Source organism: Limanda limanda, chromosome 14 (genome assembly GCF_963576545.1).
Source record: "Limanda limanda chromosome 14, fLimLim1.1, whole genome shotgun sequence".
In the NCBI taxonomy this organism is placed as follows: domain Eukaryota; kingdom Metazoa; phylum Chordata; class Actinopteri; order Pleuronectiformes; family Pleuronectidae; genus Limanda; species Limanda limanda.
In genome coordinates, this window is record NC_083649.1 from 22853225 (window position 1) to 22867164 (window position 13940).

The window sequence follows — 13940 nt, forward strand, 5'->3', positions numbered from 1 at the left end:
AGATGAGGATCACAAGAGTGAGTGGCAGGTTGGAGCTCACAGCACATGGCAGGGACAGGGTGCAATTGTTTTTGTCCGCCTCATGTCCTGTTTTCAGTTTGAATGTGCCCCATCGATTTGAACTTTGATGTCAATGTTAACTGATTCTCATATTCAGTCGACCAAAAATTACATCCTGTGTCTGTGTTCTGTTAGAATTCCTCACTCAGGCTTTATTGTACGTGTTAGTAACAAGTGTCTCAACCTCTCTGTCTGTGATTTTGTCCCCTGTCCCCAATGCTGTCTTGCACTGATACTCATATACTGCATTATTTATGTCTCTAAACAGTTATGTGTGCTTTGATTCAAAGGAAACCAGTGTTGAGCTTTATTTTTCCCGTTCACATGGGACGTCACTCTTTATATTTTCACATGTCACACTGATATCACCGGTTTGTGGCTCCTGATGTGGACAGCTGCTTTGCATCCCCTGCCCCGACAAAGATGGACTCCCTGCCCACTTTGTGTGTCAGATCCAGTTTTGTGGCTGCTGACTGTCGAGAGGTATTGTATTTAAAACTAATAGATAAAACCATGTTCGATCATTTCCATAAAATGCTCTACAGTTCAGTAAGTGACCATGTACTTATACTTTTGTATGGAGTTCTCTTTTTTTGGGGGGGGGGGGGTTATTAAAGACAGTCCAATGGCATGGATGTATAGCCTCTCTGAGGGTGTGATCTGTCTGTGTTTGTATCCGCGTGGTTGGGTGTGTGAGCATGAACCGGTTGTAGCAGTGAAATGAAAACTAGTGTGGAGGAATGTCAGCAGCTGACGCTTTGAGCTCAGTGCTGATGTTAGCATGAAAACAACTAAATGAAATCTCAAAACTACAAATGATTTACACACGTTGAAAATCACAAGCGTCCATCTGACAGTTGTTGAGGTATCTCAGTCTTTTAACCAAATGGAGAATCTGAACTGTACAAAACATGATAAAGGCATAAACAAAGGCTACACATGGAAAAAAACAAGGATTATTTTAATTGTTTAACAAGAGTAATCAGATTACCCTCTTTTCAGATTAATTTACTTCCTTTGCCAAGTCTTCTGAACAGCTGCTTTGTGTGTGAGGTCTTTAATTAGACTATAATAAAAATCCAGAGCAGGTTTTACCAGCAGATGTTATGGAGTAAAGGAGGCTTGTCTTTTAAGCTCTTTGTGATGTACAGTAGGTATTAACCCTGATCCGCCCAAACAGGTGTTCTCAACCATTGCAGACCTCTGTTGGGTGGAGGTAAATGTTAGAGAAGTACATGTAGTCACTATCAATCGCTTAGTAAACGGATTATCCATTGGCTTCATAATGTAAAAATTATCACAATTTTCAAATACTCATAGATAACACATCTATTATGTGTCTGATATATTTTCTTTTTGTATCAAGAGCCTTGACTTATTCTCTGGGAAAATTCGGGAAAATGTTGTAAAACATAATTTCACAATGTTAAGGAAGTCATATTCGTGGATAGGCCTGATTCAGATTTGCACCAGTTGAATGGGTTCTTCCCTTATCCATACCACATGATTCAAGTTTCGTGGAAAATCTGTTGAGTTGTTTTTGAGTAATCTTTGTCACAAAATAACAAATGAACTTGCGTGAAAACATAATGTCCTTGTCAGAGTGAGTAAAAATGATCATCAAAATGTCCCACAGGATGTGGAGAGGCTTTTGTCTTTGTTACGGCCTCCAAAAGATGATGGAAAAAACGGAACATTCTAAAAGGCTTGTTTAGGAGACTGTACCATATTAAAGTGAGGACTCCAAACAACAATTCAGAAGCTTCACCCATCAGCTTTATCAACAGAAAATAAAAGTGCAACAGAAAGAATAAAAGAGTCTGGAGGCATGACCCAAACAGGACAAAAAAACGGAAAACACTGGGCCAGCCGGGCAACGGACCATCGCTCTGCACCTAAACTAAAAGACGAAAAACCTGAATCAAATAAAAGACGAATAACCAGACTATCGATAACCTCCGCACCATCAAACACATCCAAACCCTGTAGTTGCAGGCCGGCTGAGAAAAGGAGAGGGAAGCACAAAGAGAAACAACAAGGCCACATGTAACACACTTTAAAACCTAACACAAAGAGAAGTGGAAAAGCATGGAGCGAGGGAATCTCTGATATTTCAACTTGACCTCTTTTGTACATTCACAGTTTTAAAAAATGATTAACGAGTTGGCAAGTAGAAGGAGATTAATATTGTGTTTTGACCTAATTAATCAGCTAAACCGTTTAGCACTGCCCCATGGGCTCCTTGAACAAAGGGTCTTTTTCACTCATATTATTGACTTTACAGGAGAAGTCCAGCTGTAACTAATAACATTAGCAGTGGCTCTGTTCCATGTAGGTGTCCCGGTCAGCACAACACAAGGGACCTGGCACACCGACAGGGAAAGCAGCCATTTTTTACTGTTAATTAAATCATCATCAATTACACCTTTGCTTTGTGGAGTCACAATTCCTATAAAGGTGTAATTGTGCCGCGTTCTCTTCCCGTCAACGCTGTGCTGACAAGAGGTCTAAGCAGGACAAGTTATAGAGAGCACCTGCAGTGTTGGACCAAGGGCCCCTAGCTGCATTTCATGATATGATTATTTATGAGCTGTCACGACACTATTTCATCTGAGGGGTTTAAGAATAGGGGGAAGGAATCCAGGGGCACGCTCCTTCCAATCACCTGAAACATTCATCTGGCAGGTACGTCCTCTCCGTCTCCTGCTCCTTTGTGTTTTTCATTCTGGTTGGAGAACATCCCATTCGAAATGGTTTGCTTGTTGCTCAATTTGAGTTTCTCAGATGGAACGCTTTATTCTCTTCTGGTTCTTTTTTTTTTTTTAGATGCTGCACCTTGAATTCCTGCTCATTATTTTGGGGGTGGAAATGTAAAAATATGGAACTGCAGAAGAATCATATAGAGTAGCTTTGTTATTAATGTGTCGAGATGTTGTAGCAGCAGCAAAGAGGATCATGGACCATAGATCGTGACTGTGATCGCGATTCTTTATCTGTGAAATTCCTCCAATCCATATCCTTTGGGATGATGAGGCTTGCCTGCTATGATAGGGTCTTGTTGGGGGTTGTAGGCTGAAAGTTTGAAAACCTCTACAACATGTAAGACCCAGTATATGTCCAGGCCAGATTTGAGTGGAACAACTTTTTACACCTAGACTTTTGGATGGATTATATTCTGTTTGTTACTTATTTATTACTAATGTTTAAATAAGTACACATACTATATAAACCTGTCGTTCTCCATTTTGGTGGTTCAAGGACCCCTTAACTGACACAACCTAGACCACGGACCCCCAACTGACAAGATTTTAGCTTTTCATTGTTTCATTAAAGGATGTCTATTAAATTTAGGACCAAAATAGTCAAATCTTCTATCGGTGTGTTACATATGGATGAAAATATATTGAGAATTCTTGATTTTCCTTTTTGCTAGGGTCCCCCTGCAACCCCTCACGGACCCGTGGGGGTCCCCTGACCCCACTTGGAGAACCCCTGATATAAACACAAGGAAATACAAAAGTAGATTGGAAGCAGGGTGTGTGGGACTGGTTGTCCATCCCAGGTGACAGCTTAGCCATCCTCCTCCTCTGTGCACCACCTCCACTGGGTCAAGGGGACGTCCCACGGCTGAGCTGGCCCGTCTAATTAGTCTCTCCAGTCTCCTCCTGCAGCCATTGAAATGCTGCTGCCCCATTACTATTTACTGTCTCTGCAGTCATTTGTAAAGCAGCGGCTGCGGCTTTGTTCTGGTTAATTTATTATATTGCTATAATATTATTCCTTTGCAATAACTGGAGTCAGTTGGCCGGAACAATTCAAATGACACTGAGCCCCACAGACTGTGGTTGTACAGCTACTTGATGTAAGCTCCTTTCTAATGAAATAAGCCTCTCTGCATTCCTTTACATCATTATGTACTTAAATGAGTCAAATCCAGCCGTTCTGCTGGTTTCACTGTGTCACTTTGTTGTCACGGCTCCAGTAATGTGTCAATTTGTTCACATGAAGAACCGGAAGACAGTAACTGAGAGCATTTGAAGTATGCTGTGTGCTGCTAATTCACGTCTCCCTCTGGTTGTTTCAGGCAGATTATGGTCGATTAGCATGAATATGTTTCAGCCCATTACCCACAGAAATAAAGCTTTGTCTTTTAGAAGCACCTGTTGGACATTTCACAGTCTTCCCCAGTAGGAATTTCAATAATGCAGATGGCTGAATTGTCCTTTCTGTTTCCACATTCACATGAAGCGGTTTCCTGCTCCTCGCTCCCATAAGCTCTGAGTGTCACTCTGCGGACTGTCGCCACTAAGCCCCCCGCAGGTGTCTGAAGGCCTCAACGCTCGGCCCTCTGGGAATGACATGTCCTCCAGACCGAGACGGGGTGTAAGTGCCATCATGGCAGGCAGACCTGCACGGAAAATGACATGTCAGCCCCTGTTCCCTATGCGCAGGTGCACGCTTGGAGGCGGTGATAGTTTGCAGGTTATTATTGTAGTTTAAAGTTTATGAGAATAAGAACTGAGGCAGTGAGAGTGCGCAGGCCTTATTTCCTTACTCACAAAGCCATCTTCATATTGTGGAGCTGATTGCTCGGTTTAAAGAGTTCAGTGTATAGTCTGCTGCTCTGTTTATCATCACAGGCACCTCACAAAATACACACCAGCCAGGGCAGCATGGCCGGCTGTCTGAGCCCAGGCCTCTGGGCTTTACACTACTGTGTGTGTATATGTGTGGGAAATAATGAATGAACTCTTACTCGCTGTCTACCACCAACAGCAACGTCCTCATTAACTCTGGTTATTGATCTGAAGAGTCACGAGCCAAATTGTTTCGATCCATCTAATCTGTATCCCCGTCCTGTGTAGAGCAGATATCATAAATAGTGTAAACAGTGTGTGGAGGGAGGAGAATGGCGGCAGTCCATCAACACGTCATTCATACAGCAACCATCTCCTCTGACACACCGTCAGTCCCGGGTCAAAGTCATTCACTGTTTCCCTGTCACTCTCAGCTCTTAGTGATACTCTATACCCTCGTCATCACTCGCTCTCCACACACACTACATCCCTTCTCATTATTGCTCAAGCACTGTGCTCCTTCCCCTGCTGCAGGTCGCACATAGCAGAGTTTACTGTACTTTTATGTTAGGAAATGTGTGAGCAAGACATACAAGATCATTTTATAGCTGCATTGCATAATATTTAGTAGATTAGTGACTATCATGAGAATCATAACAGGAGTATTAGGAGACGCTGTATGTTGCTTTAAGTACTTTTACCCGGTTTATGTGTGTTATTTTAGGCAGATGACTGCTACAATATAATTTCCTCTGACGAGTAGTTTCATCTGGGAAGTTTGCATATTAGCTTTCCACTCTGTGGGCTCAGAGAGAAACATTTGATTTAAGTCCCGACACAGAGGACAAGAGGAGGCCAGGATTCAGGTATCAGCCTTGGCCGGTGCTCAGCTCTGTGGTAAGAAAAAAGTCAACCGAAGACACAAAGTACTTTCTCATTCATTAGTGAGTTGAGACCTCATACTGCAACTATAACTCTTTATTACTGGATCGTATAGTCCCAATACGGGGATTGTGGGACTGAGTAACAAGCGTGGAGGGAGATGCAGCAGCTCCGGTGTCCTGTCTGAGAACTCAGACCGGCCCCTGGTGGATCCGCTCACCTCGACCTGTCCTGATCCTGGACTCGGTTGGTCAACATTGTTTTGTGACCTGGCTCAGCTGTTTAAATCATTTCAGAAACAAGCCTGTTCTCTGCGTGAAATCCACCTCTCCGGTTTTTTTCACTCCTTGTGTTTTAATTGTTAAACCGCGGGACCAGACCTTTCCCAGCCGCTCACCAAACTCACAGACTTTTACAGGGATGACATATTCTCTCCACATGCTCCAGTTGCACAGCCTCATGAAACGCAGTGGGGTCCACCTGATTTTATAGCCTCAATGTCAATGTTGGGATTGCAGTGCTGTGAGTGCAGAGTTCTGTGTAAAAAAAAAAATTATAATCTCACAAAGGCCCTGACGGTTTTATTGTGGACCATGTGAAAATAAAACCAATTGCTCAAAACTGATGTCATCCAGCTCATAGGAGGATTTCATGGATAATTTCTGCCTGAGGACATTGTGGTTTTCTATGATTACCTTTGGAAAGTTGAATGACGTAATTGACACCTGACATACAGACGGAGAGGGAGTCTACTCCCTGCACGCACAATGGGCCTGAACAACGTTCCCCCTCCAGCTAACAATGGGAAACAATTAGAAAAAGCATATCGCAGCGACGAGGGGAAGATTAGATTTGCGCCGGATGATCATTTTGCTTTTGTGCAGCAGCTCTCGTGCTGGATATGATGTACATGTTTTGAAGTATACTGGTACTTTTATGGATAACATCATGTTTTCTGCTCTCTTATTTCTGGGAGGGATTCCCTTCTGTTTGTGCCTTTGAGGCAGAACCGTGCATTGATGCATGGTCCTGATCTCGTAACTGAAGCAAGAGCTGAGCATCAGTCTTCCCAAACAACAACAGTGTCCTGCTGAGCTGCTGCGAAGGATTACACACCACTTGTTTGCACAACTGTAATTCTTTCGGCATTATTTTGCTCCTCTGAGTCCTGTCATTCATATTTACAGTGTCCCTTATGTCAGTGGTTCCCGAACTAGGGGTTGTGACTCCCTGGGGGGTCGCTAGACATAGAAGGATGGTCAAGAGATCATTTCCAAAAATCTAAAACAATTTAAAAGTGTCAAATTGTCTTTGATCTAAAAGCTCAAACATACCCGTAAATAAATAAAATAATAATCATGCCTATTACCATATTCTACCAATACTGGCAAACACGGGATCTATTGCTCTTTGTCCGTCCTGGGAGAGGGATCCATCACAAGTGGCTCTCTGAGGTTTCTACATTTCCCCCCTGCTAACAGGTTTGTTTTGGTAGTTTTTTCCTTCCCCTTGCTGAGGGTTAAGGACAGAGGATGTCGCGCCTTGTTAAGACCTAGGAGACACAGGAATATGGACAATACAAATCAAACTTGATAGATTGATTAATGGATTTTTTTTGTGAAACCCCTCAAATCAATATCCCTTGGAAAGACAAGGCTTGATTGTCTCTGGTAGGGTCGTTTTGGGTGTTGTTGGCCACTTGTAACACCCAGTTTATGTCCAGGTCACTTGGGAACGGAACTTATTTTTGCACCTACACTTTTAGATTAACGGTCTATCAAGAAAAAGACGCATTTTCATTATGCCTTGTTTCTTTGAAAAATGCTTATATAAACAGAACTAACTGGAGTGAAATGGGAAGAGAGACTTTGCACTTTATTCAAGTGTTAGTCCAGGCTTCAATTCAGTGATCAAATTTATTGAAATGAACCTGACTAAATACTGTTTGACACAGAAATGTTTGTTAACATTTAACAAGATCCTCAGACATTCTTCTAAATGTACGCCCCCTGCACAAAAAAGACATATTTAGTCCTCAACCTTATGTTTATTGGGCAAAGTTAAACAGATGCACATTCCAGTTTTTACAACAATTTGTAAAGACAATAATGTTTCCCTCTTCGGAACACCATCATGCTGTATCTGGGTAGAGCTGCTGCTAACATGCCTGTGGACTGTCCTGTTAATTGGTAAAAAAAAAATCTCAAGAATTTACCTTGTGAGCCTCTAAAGCTGTTGACATGAAAGAGAAAGAGGTCATAGCTATTGGATGAACTGCTCACAACTCATCCTCTGACAGTTCAGTCCAGAGGAAAATCAGTGAAGTTACATGCCAAGAAGGAACCACTGCCACAAGGACCACAATATTTACCTCTTACTGGAACACTTTGAATTCTGTCCATTTCTTATTAATGGCCTTTGGTTTACTGTCCAAAAGGGGCAACTGAGGGTCAACAGACTTTATTCCCAGAGGAACCATTAAAAACACAAGTCACAGGTCATACGCAGCATCACTGTTGTGTGTCTTCTTCAGGACATTGCACACTTGTGTTACTTTTCATTAGAATCTCTATTGACAACATATGTTATGTCCAGAAGTAACATAAATGTGTGTTGTCTTCCAATTATGGAAGATCTATAGGTCTGGATGTAAAGACGATGCAGTTCTATAACAATGAGGCACATCGTGAAATGACAACCATATTATTATGCAATTAAACTGTTATTTTTACGTTAACAAACTCGTTTGGTGACTTTTTCAGTCCATCCCGTCCCAAGCGTGCTGTTAAATCCAGAATGTGCGGCCTGGGAAAGAAGATTCTGTTTTGACTCAAAGCGAGACCAAAGCCACATCTTAGCTGCGCAGACTCCGTCATCTGATAATGGGACACACATGGCCACTGTCACTGATAATCACTGCTAGATTGGTGTTTTATGAGGAAATCTTCAAGGTTGTTAAATTGACTCGATGTCCTCCGTGCTAATTACCTTGTCATGCGTGTAATTCTCCCATCTCACACATCACAGGTGCGTCCAGGCCTTTAATCCCAGCAGCAGTTACACACATCTGATGTTCATTGTCTACCGGTGAGAACAGTTACACAAAGGAGCGGGAGGAAGTGAACGAGGGGAGAGAATGAAAAGTGTGCGTTGTGCGTGTGTGTGTGTGTGTGTGTGTGTGTGTGTGTATAAAGAAGCCACTTGAGTGCTAAGTAGTGGAGGTGAGATTTCCCAGGGAGGGGTTTGGGGCCAAGCGCTCTTTTCTCAGAATCCAGTCAGCAGGTAGGACAGTGCTGCCTGAGGATTAATTAAAGTCTGGCTCGATGCATCAGGGAATAAGAGCTTTCTCCTGTGAGAGAGGAAGAATGTCCTCCTGGCTCCACCAGCAGCTTTGATACACCTGAAAACTGTGACCGATTGGCCCAGAGCAGCGTCTCTGAAGTTTCTTCCTTCCTGGCTGCTTTGCACTAAATTACATGTACACTCTCTATGGCCCCGTGTTCACAGACAGACAAATACAACTACAATCACTTCCTGAATCTGTGGCTACATCTATACAACTATATGGTTTAAGTTTAAAAATCATGTTTTGAAACAAACAGTCTCTGTCCACTGGGCGTTTTGGCTGTTTATCAGTTTAAATCCCAGTCCGTACTAACTCACCTCAGAGTGTGCTGGTGTACACAGGGTATTTGATTTTAAGAGGTAGATTGCTAATATAATATCTTGCCTCCTACACATGTAACAAGTTGTGGCAGGATTGACCTGCATAACAGCTTTTAGCAAAGACAACTGGATCAGCAACACTTGTTACTGATTATCCATGTTGTGTTCTGCGCTGATAGCCAAGTCTAACGATGGCTGTTTTCTACCTGAAGGGGGTCATGTGATAGGAGCCTGACGAATCAGTAGAGTCTACATCCAGCAAGCTCTTGTGAGTGTACGTCATCGTTTCCCAACATCTCAGTATTCGGCCCATCGAGACTAACATGCAGCCCTAGAGTTAACGAAAACAGGGCCGGCAGCATTTCAAAACTTCTCAGTTTTCGCGGCTCTAAATCTTTTCGGAGTAGAGTGGACGGCAGGCGGATCTGTAGCATCTGTATCGTCTCAGGTCTTTTGCTCAAACACAGTTCAGTGTCTTCAGTCATTCTGGGAGAGCTCCTTGTTTTTCACCTGGGCCTGTCTGACTGACTCCTCCAGGATCCCAGGGAACCACTGGGGAATTTTACCTGTGGATGAATCTTTACCATCAGGACTGAGCGCTTAACACCGTCCTCAACTAGATCTAGATCTGTTTACTTTGAGCTTCACTGTTCATTTACACCTCATTAGCTACAGGCTCAAGCTTGTGTGCTGGAAACCGTGAGCACTTTTCACGCCTCTTTAGTTTTTTCTCCTGAGAGCTCAAAGCTGTTTTATTCTTTGTTGTGCCGCAAGCAGGGAATTCATTCTCATCATGAATCCTGCAGAGAGGATTCTTCACAGTCATTAACCGCCAACGTCATGATCAACAACTTGCTCAAAACACTATAAATATGGAAGAAAAAGATGTGCGTGCACCAAAAGCTTTTTATCTTCAATCAGAATATGCTTTATCTGTTCTGACCATAACCACTGACAATGTATTACACATGTTACATTACATACAGTGATGATTTCTCTAAGAACCAAAAAATAGTACCGTCATAAAAAGACTAAATAGTCTTTTGACAGATAGCAGACGCTTCTCATTTATAGAGGCCATGTGTTCGCCAGGTTTAAACGAGGTTTGTTAAATAAGTGAAACAGAGCCCCTACGGGTTGCAACAGCTTCATCATAGTCTACCAACGTGGCTATCCATCGAATATACCTGCTTATCTTTTACAGCCAACGTAGTCTGTACCAGGTGGGCTCAGCTGGTTCGAGTCTCACAGACCACATATTTCTCAGTTTTAGGCCTGTGTGGAATAAGTGAAGCCGATCATACTCTGGCTAATCTTAACAAGAGAGTTCATAACATTATTTATATGAAATAATCATAGACTGTGTAAAAAGATGGATGATTCGTTCTCACTTCCCCCATGAAGTCAAAATATCCCAGGTAGTTAATCGGGTAGTGATCTGCTGATCAACCAAATGTGAGTCAGTCTCAGCTGTCAATCATGAAGATATACTCTGTTTTTAAAGCATCGAATAGCAAATCAAAACTTAATGTAAAAGTGTAATGAAAACTACCTTAAATGAGAGAAATCTTCTAAAATATTGAAAGTGTCTTTGACTTATAACTTTGGTCGATGTCAAATCTGCGAAACAAAAGAAGAGGCATTATTTATGACCCATACCGCAGCAAGCCAGCAGGAGGTGATCACGAAATGGATCTTTGAAAATAAAAACTATGACGAAATCTATTTTAATTTTCGTTAACGAGACGAGACGAAACGAAAATGTTGGCGGTTGACTAAGTCACAACAATTTTTTAAAACATAATCGTATCAGGCCGTCATGAAGTACCCGGAGCGGCGAGTGTGTGTGTCTGTCTGTGTGTGCGTGTGTGTGTGAGTGGTCCAAGATAGCGCTCCGGTCCCGAGGCTCCGCCCCCTTCAGCCGCGCACTCGCTCAGAGAGACACAGAGATCAGAGCTCGTTCACATGAAGCAGGCCGGTCACTGACTCACCTGCTTCTTAACTATGGAAACAGTGAAAACACAGAGTTTCTCTGGTCTCAGCTGCTCTGAGATCAGCGTCGCAGCTTCTGGATCAGAGCAGAGGCTGCAGTTGGTTTCTACCGAGCTTCAGTTTCACTGTCCTCCTCCAGTCTGATCTGCTTTCACTTTTTGTTTTCACATTTCGCCAACGCCAACTAAAATATATAGGCTGCAGCTATATGTTTTTATTTATTTCAAAATAGGGTACTTCTTATTTCATACATTTCCCACAAATATGGGGATGACTCAAATAACCCTACATAGTTCTGCGTTTAATTTATTTCAAAGTAGGCCTACACTTGCCTGTGTATTTTCTTCTCCTCTTCATAAGCATTTGGTGTTTCCCTTTGTTGTAACAGGTAAAAATAAATAAAATGTCAACAGTTTTCTTTATTGTTGTTCTATAATTTCATAAATGCAATAATCTACAGATTAGTATAGTATAACTTTATATAAAATGTTATCAGCTTTATTATCAAATATGTTTTGCGGCTCCAGACAAATTTTATTTGGGGGAAGAGGGGGCAAAATGGCTCTTTTGATAGTAAAGGTTGCCGACCCCTGCTATAGACCTATAGGAGGGACATCTAATGGACAACCTAAGTACTGCAAGCTAGACTAGTATGCAGTTGTAGACACAACACAGGGGGTCCCTGGACCTGAGAAGGGAAGATAAGGAGTTTAATGTGGTTATTAAATGTGACTAAAACTAGACTAAAATGAAATTCGTTTTCGTCGACTAAAACTAGACTAAAATGTAATTTGTTTTCGTCGACTAAAACTAGACTAAAACTAAGAAGGATAAAAATGACTAAAACTAGACTAAAACTATTATGCATTTTCGTCAAAAGACTAAGACTAAGACTAAATCAAAAATAGCTGCCAAAATTAACACTGCTGTAATGTTGTCCTACATTTTCCAGTTCTAGTGAAGATGTCAGCTAATGACCAGGAGCCACCATGTTTGTTGTTCCGTCAACAACAAGTTGAAAATTGAACACATCAGTTTATCTGATCTTAAAGTTTTCTAAGAACCAGTCAGATCATGTTTATAAACCTTTCTAACGTCTTTTTTAAGCTACGTTGCCACATTTGCAGACCTACACTACTGTGTTCAAAACTATCATCACAAATAGGAATGATGGGCAGAGCCACAATCCTTTAATCCTTACACTTATGTCATGATCTATAGATTCAACTGAGCTATATGATGGTTTGCAGAAAAACCGAAAGAGATTAGGGTTCATAAAGTGGCACGAGAGTAAATCCCCAACATGAGCAGTCTGGAGCAGCCATACTTTGGCCGACCCAGTGAAACAAGCAGCTAATTGATGCCATTGGCCGACTCCTTTTGTGCTCAGCCTCTCGTTGGCCTGCATCACATCCATTTTGGCATTTCCCTCTCTCCCCATTTGTCATGTAAGAGGTGGACTCAGTCTGCTTATTTTCTCCCTTTAAAATTTAGCTTTGGCTTTAATGAATCCATAAAAAGTCTTGGAACCAATTTGGATTCTATAAAGACATCACGAAAATGGCCACAGACTATTCATTTCACATAGTTAGAGAGGGGGAAACACATTGCACACAGCCTTCCAGATGAATCACTTGTTTCTGAGTGAAATGAATGACAATAAATCATAAGTTGGATTTGCAGACAATAAAACAGAATGTCGTGTTTCATGACTGTACAAGTTTGTCTATTTGGGTTTATAAGGGAATATGTCTCATTATTGTCTCTTTGCTTTCACATCAGTTCAAGCAACGCAGCAGGAATCACTCTGCACTACACCTCACACACACACACACACACACACACACACACACACACACACACACGTACAAACTGAAACACACACACATGGCGCAACCAGTTTTAGATAATCAAATTGTGCAGTATCGTTCTGATAAGTTTGATGAGATTTGAGATCATCCCTTCATCTGCTGCCCTCCGGCTCCCACCTTAACCAGACTCAGCTGTGGAGAACCTGGCGTGGTCACGATGTGTGTGTGCACGCCCAATCGGGCACCCATCATGTGATGTTTTCATAATATCAATGTAATCAAAACTTCATGTTTTTAATAATTCCATGACTTTGACAACAAGCCCTGTCCAAGTGTTCCGCTTCCTGTGCAGCCCTGTAAGTGGTCACTTACTCACATGTGCTACATATTAATATAGGGTATGAAACAGGACCGTTCCCCTCAGAAAATAATTCAGGCTGCAGTCTGAGAAAAATCTGTTCAAATAAACAGATGGATCCACACTTGCCGTGCGTTTACATGCACAATAATATTCTGCTATTATTCTAAAGAGGACGATATTTGAAATTTGATACGGGTCATGTTAACAGCATATCTCCCTATAGATATTGAGAAATTGGGGATATACTATATACACATTTAAAGGAGAATTGTATTGACCTGTACACAGAGCATTTTGTATCTCATACAAACAACCATGTTCTGCAAAACTTGTTAACATGCACAAAATAAGCATCTTTTATTGAATATGTACAGTAAGTTAATGAAGTCACAGCAGCTCTTGGAAATGGGTCCCCGGGGCCAGACCCTTGTGTCACAATGTTGTGTGCAGCTAAAATAACAAAAAAGTGTCCTTTTAATAAGGCAAAAATAAAACAACAAAAAACAATATACAAAAGCAAGCAAGGTCCAAAAGAAATTATGCTAGGGGGAATCAAATAAAACTGAAAAAACATTGGAAACACTAAAGATG